This window comes from Puma concolor, chromosome D3, assembly GCF_028749965.1.
Source record: "Puma concolor isolate L17-30 chromosome D3, mPumCon1.1.hap2, whole genome shotgun sequence".
In the NCBI taxonomy this organism is placed as follows: domain Eukaryota; kingdom Metazoa; phylum Chordata; class Mammalia; order Carnivora; family Felidae; genus Puma; species Puma concolor.
Window position 1 is genome coordinate 7,706,408 of NC_141678.1, and position 22,154 is coordinate 7,728,561.

The 22,154-nt window shown below is 44.9% G+C and overlaps 1 long non-coding RNA gene across 1 annotated transcript; it reads left to right on the plus strand.

Moving 5' to 3' along the window:
* The first annotated feature begins 115 nt into the window (after nucleotides 1–115).
* Nucleotides 116–21,786, plus strand: LOC147575275 (uncharacterized). The gene is made up of 3 exons (XR_015242210.1): nucleotides 116–283; nucleotides 3,884–3,928; nucleotides 21,439–21,786. It is a non-coding gene; the product is annotated as an uncharacterized LOC147575275 (long non-coding RNA).
* The last annotated feature ends 368 nt before the right edge of the window (nucleotides 21,787–22,154 follow it).

A 22,154-nucleotide genomic window follows, 5' to 3' on the forward strand; every position in this document is an offset into this window, starting at 1 on the left:
ACCTCCGCGCGGTATCCTGGACTCCAGGCTTCCCGGCTTCCTGGCTGCGGACGCCTGAGGGGACTAGGGCTACGGATCCGCCCGCGGGCCAAACTTCCTCGGACATCAGCAAGCGCGAGGATGGGCAAGGGGCGTGGTTTGCGGGAGGGCGGGGTCGCCGGAAGCCACACCCTTCTGGAAAAAAAATTGGTCTGGTGACTAGCAAGGACCACTACGGGGAGAAAAGGATTCCAGGTCATTCACACGCGCTGTCACCAGCCGGAACAGGATGATCTCTTTCTAGGTGACCCATTTGCTTTCTACATTCATTCAACAGACATCTATTGAGTGCCTACCACGTGTTTGTGCTAGAGCACTGTACAAGGCTATCTTCAGTTCAGCTCTTCACATCTACCCAGCCCTGAGCTTTTGCAAAACACCTTCAAGCTTTATCCCCCATTTAAAAAAAAGATTTTAGGGGCTCCTGGGTGGCGCAGTCGGTTAAGCGTCCGACTTCAGCCAGGTCACGATCTCACGGTCTGTGAGTTCGAGCCCCGCGTCGGGCTCTGGGCTGATGGCTCAGAGCCTGGAGCCTGTTTCTGATTCTGTGTCTCTCTCTCTGCCCCTCCCCCGTTCATGCTCTGTTTCTCTCTGTCCCAAAAATAAATAAACGTTGAAAAAAAAATTAAAAAAAAAAAAAAAGATTTTATTTTGGGGGTGCCTGGGTGGCTCAATCGGTTTAGCGTCTGACTCTTGATTTCGGTTCAGGGCATGATCTCACTGAGTTCAAGCCCCACGTGGGGCTCTGTAATGACAGCATGGAACCTGCTTCGGAATCTCTCCCTCCCTCTGCCCCTCCCCCGGTGGTGTACATGCGCTCTCTGTCTCAAAAGAAGCTTTTTAAATTTTTTTTTTTTTTTTTTTTTTTTGAGACAGAGAAGGACAGAGCATAAGCAGGGGAGGGGCAGAGAGAGAGGGAGACACAGAATCTGAAGCAGGTTCCCGGCTCTGAGCTGTCAGCACAGAGCCCAGTGGCGGGGCTCAAACTCACGGACTGTGAGATCATGACCTGAGCTGAAGTCAGTCGCCCAACCCACTGAGCCACCTAGGTGCCCCTCTCAAAATAAACTTTAATAAAAAAAAAAAAAAAAAGGAAAAAAGATTTTATTTTTAAGTAATCTCTACATCCAATGTAGGGCTCAAATTTGCCACCCCGAGATCAAGAGTTGCACACTCCACCAGCTGAGCCAGCCAACTGTTCCCCACCTTATCCCACATTTTACAAACCCTACAAGCTTAGGTTCACATCCGGTTCTTGCCACTCACTGTAATGTGCATGACCTTAGGTAAATTACTTCACTGCTCTGAACCTGTTTGCTCATCTCTAAAATGGTTGCATAGTGACAGTAATATATCTCAAAGAGCTGCCATTTGCCAACAAATATTTATTAAATGTCATCTATATGCCATACACTGTCCCAGGAGCTAGAAAAGTAAAGAATTGAGTTACAACTCAGTACCTCTTACATATTAAGGCCTCTATTGGGGTGCATGGGTGGCTCAGTCAGTTAAGCCTCTGACTTCGGCTCAGATCATGATCTCACAGCTTGTGAGTTTGAGCCCCGCGTTGGGCTCTGTGCTGGCAGCTCAAAGCCTGGAGCCTGCTTCCGATTCTGTGTTTCCCTCTCTCCCTCTGCCCCTCCCCCATTCATGCACGCACGCGCGCGCGCGCGCTCTCTCTGTCTCTCAAAAATAAATACACATTTTTTTAAGAATTTTAAAAAGGCCTCTATAAACTTTGATAAAAATAGTGATGATAATAATAATTTATCAAATACTTACAATGTGCCAGGCACTGTTCTAAGTGCTTTACATGTATCAATTCAACAACCTTGTGAAACCTGGGTCATTATTGTCCTCATTTGACAACTGAGAAAACCCTTTCAATAACCAACTTGTCCAAACAGCAGAATAAACTTCCAAATTTTCAACCTGGCTTAACCAAATGATAAAACTTAACATCTAAACATGTGCCCCCTAATATTTTGCACTCAAAAGGCCATACCATTACTAATGTAGCATTCAAACATTTTCCCCTGAATCTAATCCTGGCCAATAAACACAAATCCAAATTAAAGAACATTCTTCAAAACAAGTGGCCTGAACTCTTCAAAAAAGGTCAATGTTGTGAAATACACATACACAAGCTAAGCAATCTTGGAGTTTAAACAGACACAATAATTAAATTCAATGTGTGATCCTGGATTGGATCCCAGTTCTCTTAAAAAAAAAAAAAAAAACAAACTATAAAGGGCATTCTTGCAACAATTAGAGAAGTTTAAATATGGATAGTATAGTATCAATGTGAAATTTCCTGATTTTGGTACTAGTACTGTGGTTACATAAGACAATGTCCTTAGAAATTGTACCCCGTGGTATTTAGGGGCAAGAGAGGCAATTTACTTTCAAATTGTTCACAAAAAAAGTACAAACATATATTTGTAGACAAGAGAATGGTAAGGTAAATGTGATAAAGTAAATAATTGGTGATTCTGAGTAAAACACATACTAACATTCTTCTTACCATCTTTGCAACTTTTCTGTAACTTTGAAATTCTTTCAAAATAAAAAGTTACAAAAATAATCTTTATAGAGAAAAAAGTAGGATTGATTGCATTTGGACTCCTTTATTGTGTTCAATTATCTTCTTTAAATAAACTAACATTTCGGGGCACCTGGGTGGCTCAATCGGTTAAGTGTCCGACTTCAGCTCAGGTCAGGATCTCGTGGTTCGTGAGTTTGAGCCCACGTGGGGCTCTGTGCTGACAGCTCGGAGCCTGGAGCTTGCTTCGGATTCTGTGTCTCCCTCTCTTTGTCCCTCCCCTGCTCATGTTCTGTCTCTCTCTCCTTCGAAAATAAACATTTAAATAAATAAATAAGTAAACTAACATTTCTAACCCTGACCCCTCCCACCAAAAAAAAAAAAAAAAAAAAAAAAAAAAAAGAAAGGAAGGAAGGAAGAAAAGGAAAGGAAGAAAAGAGAGACCTGATAACTAAATACAATGTACAATCTCCAATTGGATATGAGATTTTTTTTTAAATACTAAGCAGCAGCTTTAAAAGATATTATTGGGAAAACTTGAAAATTTTAATATGAACTTTATATTAGATTATAGTATTGCATCAATGTTCTATTTCTCTTGCTAAAATACTGGTGTTCTAGGGGCACCTGGGTGGCTCAGTTGGTTAAGTGTCTTGAGTTCATCTCAGGTCATGATCTCCCAGTTCATGGGTTTGAGCCCTGTGTTGGGCTCTGTGCTGATGGCTCAGAGCCTGGAGCCTGCTTCGGATTCTGTGTCTCCCTCTCTCTCTCTGCCCTTCTCCCGCTGCTGCTCTGTCTCTGTCTCTCTCAAAAATGAATAAACATTTTTTAAAAAAATTTTTAAAGGGGCACCTGGGTGGCTCAGTCGGTTAAGCATCTGACTTCGGCTCAGGTCATGATTTCTTTCTTTTTTTTTTTTTTTAATTTTTTTTTTAACGTTTATTTATTTTTGAGACAGAGAGAGACAGAGCATGAACAGGGGAGGGTCAGAGAGAGGGAGACACAGAATCCAAAACAGGCTCCAGGCTCTGAGCCATCAGCACAGAGCCTGACTCGGGGCTTGAACTCATGGACCGAGAGATCATGACCTGAGCCGAAGTCGGCCGCTTAACCGACTGAGCCACCCAGGCGCCCTGACAGGTCATGATTTCATGGTTTGAGCCCCGCATCAAGCTCTGTGCTGACAGCTCAGAGCCTGGAAGCTGATTCAGATTCTGTGTCTCCCTCTCTCTTTGCCCCTCCCTCCTTTGCTCTCTTTCTCAAATGCTAAACATTAAAACAATTTTTTTAATTTTTTTACAGGTATTGGTATTCTAATTATCTAAGAGAATCCTCTTATTCAAGGAGGTGAGCGCTGAAGTATTTAGAGATATGGTATCATAATTACTACAACTAACTTGTAAGTGGTTTAGAAAAAAAAGCTGTACAGGGGCGCCTGGGTGGCGCAGTCGGTTAAGCGTCCGACTTCAGCCAGGTCACAATCTCGCGGTCCGTGAGTTCGAGCCCCGCGTGGGGCTCTGGGCTGGTGGCTCGGAGCCTGGAGCCTGTTTCCGATTCTGTGTCTCCCTCTCTCTCTGCCCCTCCCCCGTTCATGCTCTGTCTCTCTCTGTCCCAAAAATAAATAAAAACGTTGAAAAAAAAATTAAAAAAAAAGAAAAAAAGAAAAAAAGCTGTACATAAACACGCCTAAATATTAAAGGCATGGGGGGGGGGGGGCGTTGGAGAATAGAGAGGGAGAGAGAGAGATTAAGGGAAAGGCAAAATGTAACAACAGGTAAGTGAAGGATATATGGGTGTTGGCAGAAACTATCTTGGAATTCCTGAGGTTTGAAATTTTTCCAAATAAAAAGGGCAGAGTGGAGATTCCTACCCTTGCCTCTTGTGCTGCCTGTGTGGGAAGATTTCCACTCATCTGAAACCAGAGCTATTTTTGTTGTTGTTGTCGAAACCAGAGCTATTGTTTAAGTCACTGTATGATGTTATTGTCCATATTATCATTATAATAAACCTAGATCCAGTACCTTCTACTGCCTTCATAGCTCTCAAATCCATCCGTTAACTCCTCTTTCACCCACATCCCAATACCCCAATCTTTTTCCGGATCACAGCGGCCTCTGACCTGCTCTCAGCTTCTAGGTTGCCCCTTACATCCATTCTCCACGTAATAGCCAGAAGAACCCTACCCTAAGAATAACACTGTCATTCAGCTGCTTAAAAGCTTTCAATGGCTTTCCAGTGCTCTTCTCTCGGCTTTCATGACCCTTCTAACCCCTGCTTGCCTTTGGATACACACACACACACACACACACACACACACACACCCCACTTATTTTCCAGCCACACTGAACATCTAGCAGTTTCTGACACATTCATTGCTCAGTCTCTCTCAGCACTGGGTCTTAGCACCCTCCTCTGGAACACCATGTCAGGCCAGGCTGATTCCAACTCCTCCTTCAAGATCCAACTCAAACACTACCTCCCTTGGAAATCCTTCTGTGACCCACCCCAAAGCTAGGGTTGATGTTTACTGTACTTTCCACATGTGTTATAAATGCATATTTACCTGTGTGTCCCATGCACTAAGGATTCTTAGAGGATGTGGGCTGAAGCTTGTTTATCTTCAAATGTTTGTAAGTGAGTGTTTAATAGAGGACGCAAAGGAGACAGGCTGAGAGAACAGTCTGCTCCTCCCCCATTCCTGTCGTTCTGGTTCTTCTTACCTGCAGTGGCCTCGGACAGCCAGCAGATCCTTTGTTTTAGAAAGCTGCCACGATCTAGGAGAACCTAAACCGGTTACCTCTTTTTATTCCACAACAAGAAGGGAGCCAAGAGATAAGGAATGGGGAAACGGAGGCAGGACGCTAGAGCCACACCAGGAAGACATGGTTGGACATACTTCATATGGCCTGGCTGCAAATTTTCCTTGTTTTCCCTCCTGCCCCCAGGAGTCAGACCTACTGGCAAGACAATTACCTTTAGTCCTGCGGCTCTAAACCAAGGGGTTGGCCTCCAAGGCCCAAATAGTGTGAGTTGGTTCACTAAGTGTTTGAGAGAGTGACAGAGAGAGAGAGAGAGAGAGAGAGAGAATATATATATATATATATATATGTATATATATATATATACACATTCCACACGTAATGTAATCTCCACACATAATGTGGGACTTGAACTCACAACTCCAAGATCAAGAGCCACGTACACTATTGACTGGGCCAGCCAGACACCCTGGTACCCTAAGAGTTGTAAAGAATTTTATTTTATTTTTTAAAGTTTATTTATTTATTTGGAAAGAGATAGAGAGTAAGTGGTTGAGGGGCAGAGATGGGGGGTGGAGTGGGGTTGGACAGAGGATCTGATCCCAAGCGGGCTCTGTGCTGACAGCAGAGAGATAGGGGGCTCGAACTCACAAACCGTGAGATCATGACCTGAGCCAGAAACCAAGAGTCGGACGCTGAGGATTTTAAGTTAGTTACTGGAACAGCTGCCATACTCAGAAGGCTATTTAAGAGGCATTTAATGGAAGGCCTACTTACAGAGTCACGGACAAACTTAAGGGAGCAAATAAGGGATAATGAAACTCTCTGGGACCAGCAACATGGGGTCAGTTACCACCCCAGACCCGAAGGGGCAAGGAGAGGGAACAGTTTCCAAAGCTAGAGAGGGTGTAGCCACCCAGCGGGAGTGTGGTGGTCAGCAGAACACAGCTGCACTAGAACATCTAAGGTAAATACGTCTCCTCTCCCTCCTGCTGCCTCCTGCAGGAGCCTCTGGGAAGCTGAGGACAAAGGGGTAAGGGATAAAGAGTTAGGGAGAGAAGAGACTTAGAGGGGCAAAGGAATATCCAGCACAATTGCCAATATTTAAACATTTGGGAAAGAAAGATGCAGAGCCCCACATAGTGTACGATCCTAGTTTTACACAACAAAGTCAACTCTCCCACATATGTATAGATAATTGCTTATGATTGCATGAGAAGGGAGAGAGGTGTGGGATTATACCTGTGAGAGTGTTAGGATTTAGTACCTGGACAGGGTGTGGGGCAGGGGAGAAGACAATAGAAAAAATAGGATATTTATTAATATGAATTCAGAGTCATTTAACAAAGAAAATAATTGCTAAAGAAACTGCACATTCAAGTAAGATAGATCATTGTAGATGCTGTTTCTAATGACAAGATTTTGTTTGTTTCTAGGGGTTGGGTAAAGTAATTATGATACAGCCTTTCAGTGACACACACACACACACACAAACACACACACACACACTGAACATAGGTGTTTACAATCATGAAAAGTGTTTACAAAGCATATATTTAAGAAATCGTTACAGGGGCGCCTGGGTGGCTCAGTCGGTTGAGCTTCCGACTTCGGCTCAGGTCGTGATCTCACGGTCTGTGAGTTCAAGCCCCATGGCGGGCTCTTTGCTGACAGCTTGGAGCCTGGAGCCTGCTTCCGATTCTGTGTCTTCCTCTCTCTCTGCCCCTCCCCCGTTCATGCTCTGTCTCTCTCTGTCTCAAAAATAAACAAACATTTAAAAAATTGAAAATAAATAAATATAAAAAAATAAAAATTGTTACAGGAAAGCATATCTGTACTCATATCCACACCTATCTATGTACCTATGTATATTTCAGTGGTTGTGTCTAAATCAGTCATGGTGGTTGTTTATAGTCTATAGATGAAGGAGGATAAATGGTGGGTTTGTCTTCTGTATTTCTTTCTCTCTCTCTTTTTTTTTCTTAGAGAGAGAGAGAACGAGTGGAGAGAGTGGAAGAGGGGCAGAGGGAGAAAGAGAAGGAATCTCAAGTAGGCTCCATGCTCAGCATGGAGACCGACACAGGGCTCGATCCCACAACCCTGGATCATGACCTGAGCCAAAATCAAGAGTTGGCTGCTCAACTGACTGAGCCACCCAGGCGCCCCTTTCTTTACTTTTAATTAGATGTATTTTCTCCTTTTTTCCCTAAATTAACTTGCATTAATTCTGTTATAAAGAATAAAATACGCGGTGCCTGGGTGGCTCAGTCAGTTAAGCGTCTGACGTCAGCTCAGGTCATGATCTCACCGTTCATGAGTTCGAGCTCAGCATCGGGCTCTGTGTTGACAGCTCAGCTCCTGGAGCCTGCTTTGGATTCTGTGCCTCCCTTTCTCTCTGCCCCACCTCTCTCTCTCTCTCTCTCAAATAAACATTAAAATTTTTTTTTTATTTTTTTTTTTCAACATTTATTTATTTATTTTTGGGACAGAGAGAGACAGAGCATGAACAGGGGAGGGGCAGAGAGAGAGGGAAACACAGAATCGGAAACAGGCTCCAGGCTCCGAGCCATCAGCCCAGAGCCTGACGCGGGGCTCGAACTCCCGGACCGCGAGATCGTGACCTGGCTAAAGTCGGACGCTTAACCGACTGCGCCACCCAGGCGCCCCTAAAATTTTTTTTTTAAGAATAAAATAAAACACACCTCTGAGCCGGTTAAACATGTATTCACTTTGTGAAAATTCAGAGAGCTTTATACTTTTTCACTTTTCCATGTATATTAGTCTTCAATAAAAATACTACTTTTCAGTATCAAAACAATGCACAAAATCAAAAAGAAAATTCGAGAACCACCACAATGTTTTAATTGAGGTGAGAGTCACATAACATAAAATTTTGGAGGTGAACAGTTCAGTGGCATTTAGAACATTTAGGATGTTGTGTAACCACTCCCTAACAGAACACTAGACACGGAATCACGCCTATCCCTGTAGGTATTAGAGACTCATAACACCTCTTCCTACCATTCAGAAATGGGAAAAGAGGGTTCAAAGAGGTTAAGCAGCAACTCGTAAGCCAAAGCTGACTCACCCATCGCCCCTGTGAAGAATGAGAGTCAATAGTCTGAACCGAAGGGTGGGCCATGTTCAAAAGCTTGGGGACTTTGGATGATGAGGACACAGGTTCAGTACAGAAGGGACCATTGGTTGACCTTGAGTAATCGGGCCCTCCGATTATGCAATGATCAAGCTACTGACGTGATGGCGGTTTCACCTGAGAGGAAAGAGAAACCCCCCTTTGACCTGCCCTTGGCCTCAATCCCATACATAGCAGATGCTCCCTGTGCAGGCCAAGGCTCTCTTTGCCACTCCCCAGTCGTGACCTCTGGCAATCAGAGCAGTGGAGGAACTCCTACAGGCTCAGGAAACCCATTTGTGGACCCTTCAGGAAGTTTGCAAACCATTTTTTTTTTAAACACCAGCATCACTTAAATTGTACTAAAAAGTAAATTTTAAAACTGCAAACATTTAGGGGCGCCTGGGTGGCTCATTCGGTTAAGCATCCGACTTCGGCTCTGGTCATGATCTCACGGTTCGTGGGTTCGAGCCCCACGTCGGGCTCTGTGCTGACAGCTCGGAGCCTGGAGCCTGTTTCGGATTCTGTGTCTCCCTCTCTCTGACCCTCCCCTGTTCACGCTCTGTCTCAAAAATAAATAAACATTAAAAAAAATTAAAAAAAAAACTGCAAACATTTAAATAATAAACTTACAACTAAAGCTGCATTTAAAACAAAGGTAACAGGGGTGCCTGGGTGGCACAGTCGGTTAAGCAGCCGACTTCAGCCAGGTCATGATCTCGCGGTCTGTGAGTTCAAGCCCCACGTCAGGCTCTGGGCTGATGGCTCAGAGCCTGGAGCCTGTCTCTGATTCTGTGTCTCCCTCTCTCTCTGCCCCTCCCCCGTTCATGCTCTGTCTCTCTCTGTCCCAAAAATAAATAAAAAACGTTGAAAAAAAAATTTTTTTTAATAAAACAAAGGTAACAAATGCTCAGTTGTCACTACTTCCTAAATCTTTTACTATGTTTTAGTTTTACCTGTGCTTTTGAGGCTCTTTCTATTACAGCTGTGTGATGTGTTGTTGCACCTGCCCATTCTCAATTCCAGGTGTCTGTGACCTCACACTGGTAGTTTGAAATTGGCCACAGGACATACATACGCCACAGAATTCATCAACTGCTACAAATTAGGACTTGCTTTATTGTTTTATTGATTGGCAGGGCAGGAGTGAACAATCTACAGCCCCTGGTCCAAATCTGGACCACTGTTTTTTTCCCCCCCCTCACTGCCTGTTTTTGTAATAAAGTTTCATTGGCACACAGAGGTACCAATTCATTTACAAACCATCTATGGCTGCTTTCACGTACAACAGCAGAGTTAAATAGCTATGGCAGAGGCCATATGGCCTGCAAAGCCTGAAATATATACTATCTAGCTGTTTACAGAAAATGCTTGCCAGGATCTACTCTAGACTTTTAAAAGAGCAAAAGAGGGGCGCCTGGGTGGCTCAGTTGGTTAAGTGTCCGACTTCAGCTCAGGTCATGATCTCAGGGTCCGTGAGTTCGAGCCCCCGCATCGGGCTCTGTGCTGACCGCTCAGAGCCTGGAGCCTGTTTCAGATTCTGTGTCTCCCTCTTTCTCTGACCCTCCCCTGTTCATGCTCTCTCTCTCTCTCTCTCTGTCTCAAAAATAAATAAATGTTAAAAAAAAATTTTTAAAAAAAGAGCAAAAGACTATTGCATATTTGAAAGTTGCTAAATGAGTAGATCATAAAAGTCCTCATCACAAGAAAGAAAATTATTTTTTTAATTTTTTAAAGTTTATTTATTTATTTTGAGAGAGAGACAGAGGGAAAGAGAGAATCCCAAGCAGGCTCTGCACTATCAGATGTGGGGCCCAGATGTGCGGCCTGAGCTGAAATCAAGAGCTAAATGCCCAACCAACTAACTGAGCCACCCAGGTGCCCCAGGAAAGAAAATTCTGTTAACTATCTATGTATGGTACAGATGTGAACTTGACTTATTGTGGTGATCATTTTACATTGTATACACATATTGAGTTCGTTACATTGTACACCTGAAACTAATATAATGTTATTTGTCAATTATACCTCAATAAAAAGAATTTTTTATTGTTATTAAAAAAATGTTTTAATGTTTATTTATTTTTGAGAGAGAGAAAGACTGAGCAGAGGAGGGGCAGAAAGAGAGAGAGAGACACGGAATCCTAGGCAGGCTCCAGGCTCTGAGCTGTCAGCACAGAGCCCGATGCGGGACTCGAACCCACAAACCATAAGATCACGACCTGAGCCGAAGTCAACACTTTAACTGACTGAGCCACTCAGGTGCCCCAATAAAAACAAATTTTTCTTTTCTTTTTTTTTTTTTAAGATTTTTTTTAATGTTCATTTTATTTTTGAGACAGAGACAGAGAGAGTGTGTGCAGGCTGGGGAGGGGCAGAGAGAGGAAGACAGAGGATCTGAAGTGGGCTCCACAATGGCAGCACAGAGTCTGATGTGGGGCTTGAACTCATGAACCGTGAAATCATGACCTGAGCCGAAATCAGATGCTTAACCAACTGAGCTACCCAGGTGCCCCAAAATTTTTTGAAAGAAATCTCTGCTCCCAATGTGGGACTCAAACTCATGCCCCTGAGACCAAGAGTGGCATACTCTACCCACTGAGCCAGCCAGAAGTCCCCTGGCTTGGCATTTTCTTTCTTTCTTTCTTTCTTTCAATTTCTTTAAGGTTTATTTATTCTTGAGACAGAGACAGAGTTCAAGCAGGGGAGGGGCAGAGAGACAGGGAGACACAGAATCCGAAGCAGGCTCCAGGCTCTGAGCCATCAGCACAGAGCCCGACAGGGGGCTCGAACCCACAAACTGTGAGATCGTGTCCTGAGCTGAAGTCAGACGCTCAACCGACTAAGCTACCCAGGCGCCCCTTGGCATTTTCTAACCGAAGCAGACAAGTGATTTGTGCCAGTCTTCATCTTCCTGAGTCTCGATTTCCTTATCTGTAACACAGAAGAAATAACACCGAGAGGACAAGTCAGGTACAATGCCCAGAAGCACAGACCAGGCGCAGTAGAGGGGCCGGTACAGTGAGGGCGTCACGGGATGGGTTCTCCAAAAGCAGAGGCTGAGACAGAGCTTGGGGTGCAAGAAGTTTTTAGGGCTCCACCTTGCTGAAAGGAGGGGGGAAACGAGATTGAGAAGAAGGAGTGGTCGGTGGGGGAGGAGGCCACAGGCCTTGGCCAACCCCACCGGGGGCTCCGGAGACAGACTTACCCATCGGTTTTCCCCATTGGGCTGAAATGACCTGACCTTTCAACTGCTACTGTGCTCAGTCACAGCCGCTTTGGGAAAAGTCTGCAGCAGCAGATCCTGTGGGAGTGTCCAGCCTGCCAGTGTCCCTGCACCTGGGCAGCAATTACTGCCTCGAAGGCAGATGGGGCAGCAGGTCGTTGTCCCTACCACAGGGGTGCACTGTCTTTAAAGCATTTAAAAATAATATGGGGCACCTGCATGGCTCAGTTGGTTAAGCATCCGACTTCAGCTCAGGTCACCATCTCACGGCTCATGGGTTCGAGCCCCAGGTCGGGCTCTGGGCTGACAGCTCAGGGCCTGGAGCCTGCTTCGGATTCTGTGTCTCCCTCTCTCTCTGCCCGCCTCTCACTCGCTTGTGCACATGCGCACTCTCTCTCTCTCTCTCTCTCTCAAAAATAAGTAAACATGAAAATAATTTTTAAAAAGAATTTTAAAAAATAATAAAAACTGCTGAAGTCCGTCAACGTTATTTTATCATTTTGTGCCAGCAACTTGAAACAACATCAATGCCAGTTGCTACAGCAGACAAACCCCGCCCCCCTCCACCACCACCTTGGCGCCTGACGTTGGATAAGTGCTCCTGGACAGCGTTGTTGCTGCTATGATTATGATTGTTCTCCTAGTATGCCAGAATCAATGGTTGTAAAGGCCAGAAACCCATCTCAAACTAGCTGAAGCAGAAGAGGGAGAATTCGGGCTCACCCAGAAGCATGCCTGGAACAAGATGCTCAGATATTAGGAATCTGTTTCTTTCCCGTCCCTGCTTTCCCTGTGCTGGCTTCATACACAGGCACATTTACCCCGCATGGAAGCAGACGTGGCCAGCAAAGCACCGTGCGGTCAGCTGAACAAATACAGAGCTCAGAGAGACGCTCTTTCTCAAACAAAAGTCCCAGGGCAAACCCACATTGGCTGGCTCTGGGCCAGGCTCCCATCCCTGAAGCAATCACAGTGTTTTCTCACTGGCTGGTCCCGGCTGGCCTGCCCTTAAAACCACGTGGACAGGGAGGGGAAGGGATGGTTTCGCAAAGGAAAAGAGATGCTGTAACAACAGGGTAGGAGTGGATGCTGGCAGCAAATATTCAGGACATTCCTCTGTGCTCCCAGCAAATATCCAGGACGTTCCTCTGTGCTCCCAGCAAATATCCAGGACATTCCGTAGTGCTCCCAGAGCCAAGCCGGGAGGACATCCCTCAGAACACATCAGAGGCAGGGCACTCATTGCTTGCACAGTTTGAAACACTGAGACTCCGAGAGGAGCTGGGAGTAGCCCAAGTTCACAGTCTCCAGAGCCCAGGGATCCTGTATCCCAGGCCAACAACTCTCTTGACCCTCCAGGCCATCACTGATGCCTGGTGATATGGCTGCCAGTCCCCTCAAAGCTCAGGCCTGTGGGCTCTGTGCCCGGAGAGATACAGAATAGCCACGCCCCACTGGCCCCGCCCCACTGCACTACCCTGATAACAGCCCAGCCCCCTGGCCAGCCCACACCTTCTCCCTAACTTCGGTGTGCCCTTGTGGGGAAGGCTGTGGGGCGCAGGGCAGGGTGGGGGAAATTCTATCCCTGGGCTGGTGCCTTTGAATCCTCATTCCTTCTTTTTGGGGCTCTGTAGCTGTAGATTCTAGGAAGCAGAACACAAGACTGTTTGGCTGTTTTTAGGTCCAATTCTAAAATGTAACTAAAGCCTTTGGTTTATTTATGTTCTCTGAATATAATGAAGAATCACAAATAGGCCACTGGGCCACTCCAGTCCCAGCACAGCACCTATGAACAGCTGGGTTTTCTGCTCAGCTCTCTTTCCTACGACCTTGAAGGGAGGAGCCTTTAAAGTCATGATGATGTTGCACTTATAAAACTCTGAACAGCCCCCCACTGCCTCAGAGATAAAACCCAAGTACCATAACCCAATATTCGAGAACCTCCCACATTCCTTATAACAATCGACATAATTGGTAACCATTAACTGAGTCTTACTAAGGGCCAGACTTCAAGCAAAGCATCCTACCTTCATTAGATCAGATGATCCTCAGACGACCCTATGAAGGAGGTGCTATGATAATTCCCCATTTACAGAAGAGGAAACTGTAGAGGCTGCTTTTAGGGAACAGGCTTAAGCAATGGAAACTTGACCAAGGCGTGGGGCGCCTGGGTGTCTCAGTTGGTTAAGCGTCCGACTTTGGCTCAGGTCATGATCTCACGGTTCGTGGGTTCGAGCCCCGTGTTGGACTCTGTGCTGACAGCTCAGAGCCTAGAGCCTGCTTTGGATTCTGTGACTCCTTCTCTCTCTGATCCCGCTCATGCTCTGTCTCTGTCAAAAAAATAAATAAATAAAAGTTAAGAAGCTTGAGCAAAGCAGTGACCACCTGGCTGAATGCAAGCGGGCTCATTAAGCAACCCCCCTTTGAAATAGCCATAGGCCTTAATTAACCAATAGGCTACTTACAAACAGCCCGTTACCAAAAAAAAAGGAAAATTCCGTACGTTCCCATACCTCCTCAACCACCCTACGCGTGTGGCCCCTCAGCACCACTTTGTGGCAGACAGTCTGTGCTTTGCTGTCCTGCCCGGCCGCCCCCTTGCAATGTATTCACTCATCTTCTGTGTTCTGCCTTGGGTGAGCTCTTGCACTGCCACGACCGCTGCCCCCACCCCGGGACGCCCCACATTTGGTGGCCCATATGGGGAACCTCTGCTGGCCTGGGACGCTCCCTGGATTGTCGGGGAATTTCTCAGGACTTTCCCTGGGTGGACAGACTCTAGTTATTTCTTGGGGAACTGATGACCTCCAGTTCAGGTTAGTCCTCAGCAAGGATCCAGAGCCCCGCAGGGAACCTGCTAGATGGCCCTTGCCTGAAAGGGTGAGGAATTTACCCTCTTGCCCATCAGAGGGATCCTCTCCTCCCTCTCCTTTCTCTTTTTGGCCCTTTGGTGGCCTAACCTTGGTGTTGCTCAGACAGCTGAAGGTCTCTGGCCAGGGTGGCTGCCCAGTGTGGTCTGAAGGTCTGAGGGCGAACAGGTCAGACTGTCCGCTCCTGTGAGGGCGAAGGACCCCTTCATCTCCTTTCCCATTCCCTCTGCAGCTCATCCAGGGTAAATTTGCATGATACAGACTCAGTTGGGACCCTTTACTGATGCTGGCTGACTGTCAGCTGCCTAGCTTCTTTCAGGAACCCCCTCCTTTTCCTTTGTTTCCGAGGAAACAGCCGCCATCTTGATCTATAGGCAAAACACATTCCCATGCATCTGAGTGGTGACCCCCCCACCTCCTTCTTCTGACCTGGTTTGGTCACCCGCTGTCTGGCTTTCCTGTCGTAGGGGATGCTCCAATAGGGATTGCTAGTGCCATTTGCCATGACCCTCTCCTTGGGGGGGGGCACATCCCAGTACACTCAGTCACCCCATATAAGGTCTGGCCCTTTTTTAGACCAGCGATGATGTGGAGCCGCGAGTAAATGGTCAAGGAGGAATTCTTGAGATGTTTTCGGTGCAAAAAGGTCCTTTTATTATAGCATGGGGACAGGACCCATGGGTAGAAAGAGCTGCCCTGGGATTGTGAGGAGTGACTGATGATAGACTTTTTAGTGAGTGAGGGTTAGGGATAGTGTAAATCTCTAAGGAATCTGTGCATGTTAAAAGCAAGGTCCCCAGGTTCTTGGAGGGCTGCTATTGTTAAAATAAAGTTGCTTTAATTGTTTAGTAAAACATTAGTCACAAAACCCTTCAAATGTATATCAGTGGGCCATACTGTTTGAAAGGCGATTGCTAACGTATATCTTGGTGTGGAGGGGTTACCATTATCGGAAGAAAGTAACACTAACCAGAGCAAACATTAAAGAAGTCCTTGAGGGAGCCGTAGGAATGTTACAATCCGTATGCCTCAGGAATCCTGCTTAGAGACTAGGAGCTACAGCAAAGTTCTTTTTCTCTGATCGGGTGGGGAGCTTTGACTAAAATCAAGACCACTAGTCAAAGCTCCATTCCCCTTAGTGGGACGCCCCTTTGGAAACCAGCAGCCGGTCTTCATAATCCCCTCTATGCCTCCGGACTCACCCTGGGGCTGTATTTTTTTTTTTTTTTTTTTAATGGAACAAACGTGGGGGCGCCTGCGTGGCTCAGTCGGTTGAGCGTCCGACTTCGGCTCAGGTCATGATCTCACAGCTTGTGGGTGTGAGACCCGCGTCGGGCTCTGTGCTGACAGCTCGGAGCCTGGAGTCTGCTTCAGATTTTGTGTCTCCCTCTCTCTCTACCCCTAACCCACTCGAATTCTGTCTCAAAAATAAATAAACATTAAAAAATAGCAATAATTTAAAAATGGAACAAACATGATCCCCAAGGCCTGAGGAAAAACTTCTCATCTTTTTATGTAATGTTTCCCAGCCTCGGTACAAATTCCCAAATCAAGAGGTATGACCTCTCCATGGAACTCTTTCTTATAATACTATTTTCCAGCTTGACCTCTTTTGCCAGAACTCCAAATGGTCAGAGGTCTCATGTGCAAGCCTTCATGTCACTGTCCCCAAGGTCCCAAGCTCCACAAAAACTGTCTTGCTGGGTCTCATGGCCCATCTGACCTTGTGGACATTCTAGATGACTGCTCTTTTGTTCCAGCCCATCGTCTTTCCCTTTCCCCTGAAGGCCCGGGGGCTCCCTAGATTGAAATTCTGCTTTACCCTCTGTTAAAAAGACAAAGTTTTCTTGCATTGTTGGTCTGCTCTTGATAAGAAAGTGCAAATCAAGAGTCGGATGTTTAACTGACTGAGCCACCGAGGCGTCCCTTTAAAACTTTCTAAGTCTAGGGGCACCTGGGTGGCTCAGTCAGTTGAGTGTCTGACTCTTGATTTTGGGTCAGGTCACGGTCTCACGGTTTGAGCCCCACATCTGGCTCTGCGCTGTGCGTGAGCCTGCTTGGGATTCTCGCTGCATACACACGCCCCCGCCGCCCTCAAAAAAACGAGTAAGTTTTGAAAAAAAATTTAAAAAAACCCAAAACTTTCTGAATCTAAAACTGCCCACTTTAGATTTTCCCACAGGTACCTCAGATAAAAATTGACAATGGGGAACACACTGATTGACTTTTAATGGACATAGGTGGAATATACTCAGTATTAAAGCTAATTTAAGTTTGTTGGTTTAATTACATATATCTTCAGAGTTATCAGCATTAAATATAAAACTCTTATTCTACCAAGGTTTACTAAAGTCGAATAAGCTCACATTATATCTGTGGCAATTGGTCAGCAAAAGGATGGCTTAAAATGATGGTTACTTTTATAAATAAATAAATAAACTTAAAAAGGGGGGTGACGCCTGGCTGGCTCAGTCAGTGGAGCATGTGACCCTTGATCTTGGGGTCGTGAGTTCCAGCCCCATATTGAGGGTCAAGATTACTAAAAATAAATAAACAAATAAACTTTAAAAAATTATGGTCAATTGTGTCTGCCTCATAAAGTTCTCAAGGGTAATTCTTAAAATAGCTTTCAAAATCTTCGCTAACCTGAAACTTTAAAGTTTTGCTAAGTTAAATTCTAAATTAAGTTGAATTCATTGGCTATCTAAGTCTTTTCCAAATAAAATACTTCGACATTAATTACTAAACACAAGGTTTACCAGCTTTTGGCTTCTTTGCAGAGAAATTAAAGCTATTTGGGTCTGTTGGAAAACATGGCTTTGTGCCTTACTGAAAGATTATACAATGAAAAACTATGACATGTATTTATAAATTTGCCAACCTAAAGAATCCTGCTGTAATACAGTTCACAATTGGTTACTAGTTTTCCCTAGAGACTAAGGTTTCTAAGAGTTAAAATTCTGCTAAATGTAATTAAGACTGATAGAAATGATAAGGAAAGCAACTCTGTATGTAGGACAGTAGGAGATGTGTAAGAAGAATATAAGAGGTGAGAATATATTTTGTTGAGGGAAAAAGAAAGTAACATTGTCCTAAAGTGAGACTAGCTATTTAGAGAAAAGGCGTAGGACAAAATCTGAATGCAAAAGAAAGCTGTAAGTTTGTGAAGGGAAAGCTTAGAGAAGAATTTTATGTGTGGTCAGGACAGACTAAGCTTGAAACTAATGGATTTTAAAAGTACACCTGGGGGCCGCCTGGGTGGCCCAGTCAGTTAAGCGTCAGACTTTGGCTTAGGTCATGATGTCACAGTTCCTGAGTTCAAGCCCAGTGTCGGGCTCTGTGCTGACAGCTCAGAGCCTGGGGCCTGCTTCGGATTCTGTCCCCCTCTCCCTGCCCCTCCCCCACTCACACTCTGTCTCCCTGTCTCTCTCTCTCAAAAATAAATAAACATATAAATAAATAAAGTATACCTAGTATAAGATTGAAATTCTACCATACTCTGTTAAAAAGACAAAGTTTTCTTGGATTGTTGGTCTGCTCTTGATAAGAAAGTGTAAACAAAGGTGTTTTTTGTTTTTTTTTTATCTGCCCAGAAAACAAAAGTTTCTATGTTTTGTCTTTATCAGGTCTTTGACTAAAGTTAAAACTTCTCAAAATTTATAATGATCTGTAATCCTATTTAGATAGGTGTTTTAAAACTTTCTAAGGTTTCTAACAAACGTCCCTGAGATTTGAATTGTCAATGAAGCCTTTTTGACTCATTGGGCTTGTTGATTTGGTCTGTTAAATTACTTGGGAAGCACCATCAAACTCATAGTAATTAGCCTTAGGTTGTATTGTATGGGTAAATGCTATAACTGCTTTAGAAATTACATACAGTCCCTAGGGTTTTAATATGTTTTGATATAAGGTCATCACTTGACATTCTAATCATTAAAATGCTAGGTGTTGGGGCACCTGGGTGGCTCTGTGCTGACAACTCGGAGCCTGGAGCCTGCTTCGTTTCTGTGTGTCCCTCTCTCTCTGCCCCTCCCTCGCTCACACTATCTCTCTCTCTCTCAAAATAAAATTAAAAGAAAAACATAAAAATTTTAAAAAATAGGGGCGCCTGGGTGGCGCAGTCGGTTGGGCGTCTGACTTCAGCTCAGGTCACGATCTCGAGGTCCGTGAGTTCGAGCCCCGCGTCGGGCTCTGGGCTGATGGCTCAGAGCCTGGAGCCTGTTTCCGATTCTGTGTCTCCCTCTCTCTCTGCCCCTCCCCCGTTCATGCTCTGTCTCTCTCTGTCTCAAAAATAAATAAATGTTAAAAAAAATTTTTTTTTTAATAAAATAAAATGCTAGGTGTCACAGAAATAACTGGATTTCCTTGTCAGCTACATTATAATGAACTTTACTATCAGATCTTTAACCATGTCCGTTTCTGAGGGTTTTTTTTTTGTCATTTATAGCTACTGTTCCGATGCTCTTGCAAAACGAGTTTTGTCTTCAAGGAGATTCATGAAAAGGACGGGTTTTTTTGTTTTTGTTTTTGACAAATACGGGTAATTGGTATCTTTAAGATCATAAAACTGAACCGGGTAAGAATTTCCAGAACTAATGGGAAAGCTTCGTTCAAACAGAACAAAAATTAATAATGTAGAACTGAATGAATTAAAGAAGATGACTATAGTTTTATGACTCTGGTTTGAAACATTGCTGGTTCTCTAATGTTTGCTTTTTCAGATTAAGGAAACTTTCTCTTAAGATATCCATGACTTACAGAAATATGATAAAGTATTCTTTTATGAGCAAATTGAAACATTTAACTTTTCTCCCTACCTGAACCCTCTAAAATTCAGAAAATCTCAGTGAGTATTCTTTCTTCCTTGGCAATTACAATTATTTGCATAAGTTCAACAAGAATCTGTCCTTGTTTTTTTTTTTTTTTTTTTTAAGTTTATATATTTATTTTGAGGCTGGGAGGGGTAGAGAGAGAGGAGAGAGAATCCCAAGCCAGCTCCACAGTCAGCACAGAGCCCGACTCGTGGCTCGAACCCATGAACCATGAGACCATGCCCTAAGCCGAAATCAAGAGTCGGACACCCAACCAAATGAGCCACCCAGGCACCCCGAGAATCTGTTCTCCTTGTAACAGGACCCATTAGAAACTTTCATTATTTTACCAAGGCTTTGACTGGAACGTCCTATTTGAGAGAGACGTGCATAGACTCAGATGGGACCAGACAGCTCTAAGGAACTAAGGTTGACTATGGAGCCAATGAAGCTCCTTGGAAATGTTGGCCTGATACCTTGCTTACAGAGTTTCCAGCAGCCTTACCTGGTGAGTAAAGAACATCACTTCCTGGCAGGTGCAGAAACCTCAGGATATTTTGGGGATCCCGAGAAGAGAAATTCACCCGCATCTACAGGTATTGCAGGCATGTCTAATGGCAGGTATTTGGATTGGCTTCTGGCCTCAAGAGGCTATTAAAAGTTCAATCTAGGAGGCACCTGGGTGGCTCCGGTGGCTGGGCATCTGACTCTTGATTTGGCTCAGGTCATGATCTCACAGTTTGTGAGTTGGAGCAGCCCCCGCATCGGGCTCTGTGCTGATAGCACGGAGCCTGCTTGGAATTATTGCCCTCTCTCTGCCTCTGCCCCTGCCGCTGCTCATGCTCTCTCTCCCTCTCTCTCAAAATAAAAATAAACAAAGAAACATTAAAAAAGAATAAGTTAGTCTTGATTTGACTATCTCTGGAAGGTGAATTTAGAGAAAAATTATGTTTCAATAACACACCTTCGTGGATGTTAAATTCTAGTTCTGATTGTCTTTGAATGTTGTTTGCTTAGCTAGACAACTTGGAAACCAGAGAAATTGCCACAATGGCTCATATGTAGACAATCTCTGTGCTTGTTACTCTGTGGGGATAATAAGCAGACCCCATGGGCATATGATTATTTGAACAGCTGGAAAACAGGATGGACTCAACAATTGTATAACTCAACTATCACCTTGACCAATTCTGTGTGGCTGGGATGACACAGTCATTCCTAAAGGCCAGAGCCTACCCTCCTCCACAGGGTCAACTCTGGACTTGTGGAGATCATAGATGGCCCCACTTTCCTTCTGACTGCATAGAGGATGCCCTTGGGATGGCCTTATCCCCCAGAGGAGTCTTCCCCCATTTGCCAGCAATTTCTCATAATTAGGATATTGTTAAGGCTCGATACCAAACAAAGAGGGCTTCCTGATGGTTTTATCTCTTAACGGTATTTGTCCCAGGAGCTGCATCATTCATGTCAAATTGCAAGTAGAGGCTTTACCCAAGCATGTAGCCGCCACCTTTAATCAAGCCCAGCATGCAGTCACCCACAAATTTAAAGGGAGCCCTCCAAAACTCAATGGCCCCTGATATCCCAACTGCAGCTCAAGAAGGAACCTACGCTTTATTAAAATAGAATGTTACAGGGCTACTGGGTGGCCCAGTCTGTTAAGCATCTGACTCTTGATTTCGGCTCAAGTCATGCATGATCTCATGGTTTGTGAGTTCGAGTCCTACATCAGGCTCGGCGCTGACAGCATGGAGCCTACTTGGGATTCTCTCTCTCTCTCTCTCTCTCTCTCTCTCTGTTCCTCCCCCCCACTGTGCTCTCGCTCTCTCAAAATAATAATAAGCAAACTTAAAAAAAAAAAACCCAGAGTGTTATATATATACTCCAGATAACCACAAAAATTACTGAGATGAATACTACCCAAATTGGCATGTTAAAGTCTCCCTCCCACTCCATTCATGATTGGTTAAACTCCTGGACTGGAGGAGGATTTGGGTCAAAAGTTGTTTAATTAGGGCTTCTCTTTTTCATCCTAATAATCATCAGCTTATTTTCCAGATCTCTCTCCGCCTGGTGCCGAGATTCCTTCACGGCCACATGTTTGAGCTGACAGATGATCCTTTCCACTCGGGAAAATCCACACGTGCTATCTGCCTTGGATACAGCTGCCTCTGCCTTTCATAATCCCAACATATAAATTCCCAACCGACCAATGTTGATCCATACGTAGGGACATCTCTACACCCCTCGTTCAGCAGGAAGAAGCCGTTGAAGATGAGACTTCCACTCAAATGCCAAGGATTTGTCATTGCCGACCTGTCGGGGTGGGGGGATGATCAGGGCCACTTTTAGGCAACAGGCTTGAGCAGTGGAAACCTGAGTGAGGTAAATTAGCCCACAGCCACCGCCCCCCCCCCCCCCCATGAAGTAGGCTCATTAGGCAACTCTTCTTAAAATTGCCACAGGCCTTAACTAACCAATGGGCCATTTACACAGTTACCAAAAAAAAAAAAAAAAAAAGTTCCCATACGTTCCCATATCTCCTCCTCCCACCCTGTAACCCTGGCCCCACAATACCGCCTGGTGGCAGACCAGGCAGACAGTCTCTCCTTTGCTGTCCTGCCCGCTGCTCTCTTGCAGTGTATTCAATAAATCTCCATCTCCTTTGTTCTGACTTGGGTGAATTCTTTCACCACCCATGCCAGCCCCCACTCCATCGGGACGCCACGGAAACTGAGGTTCAGAGAGAAGTGACTTACCGAAGGTTGCTCAGT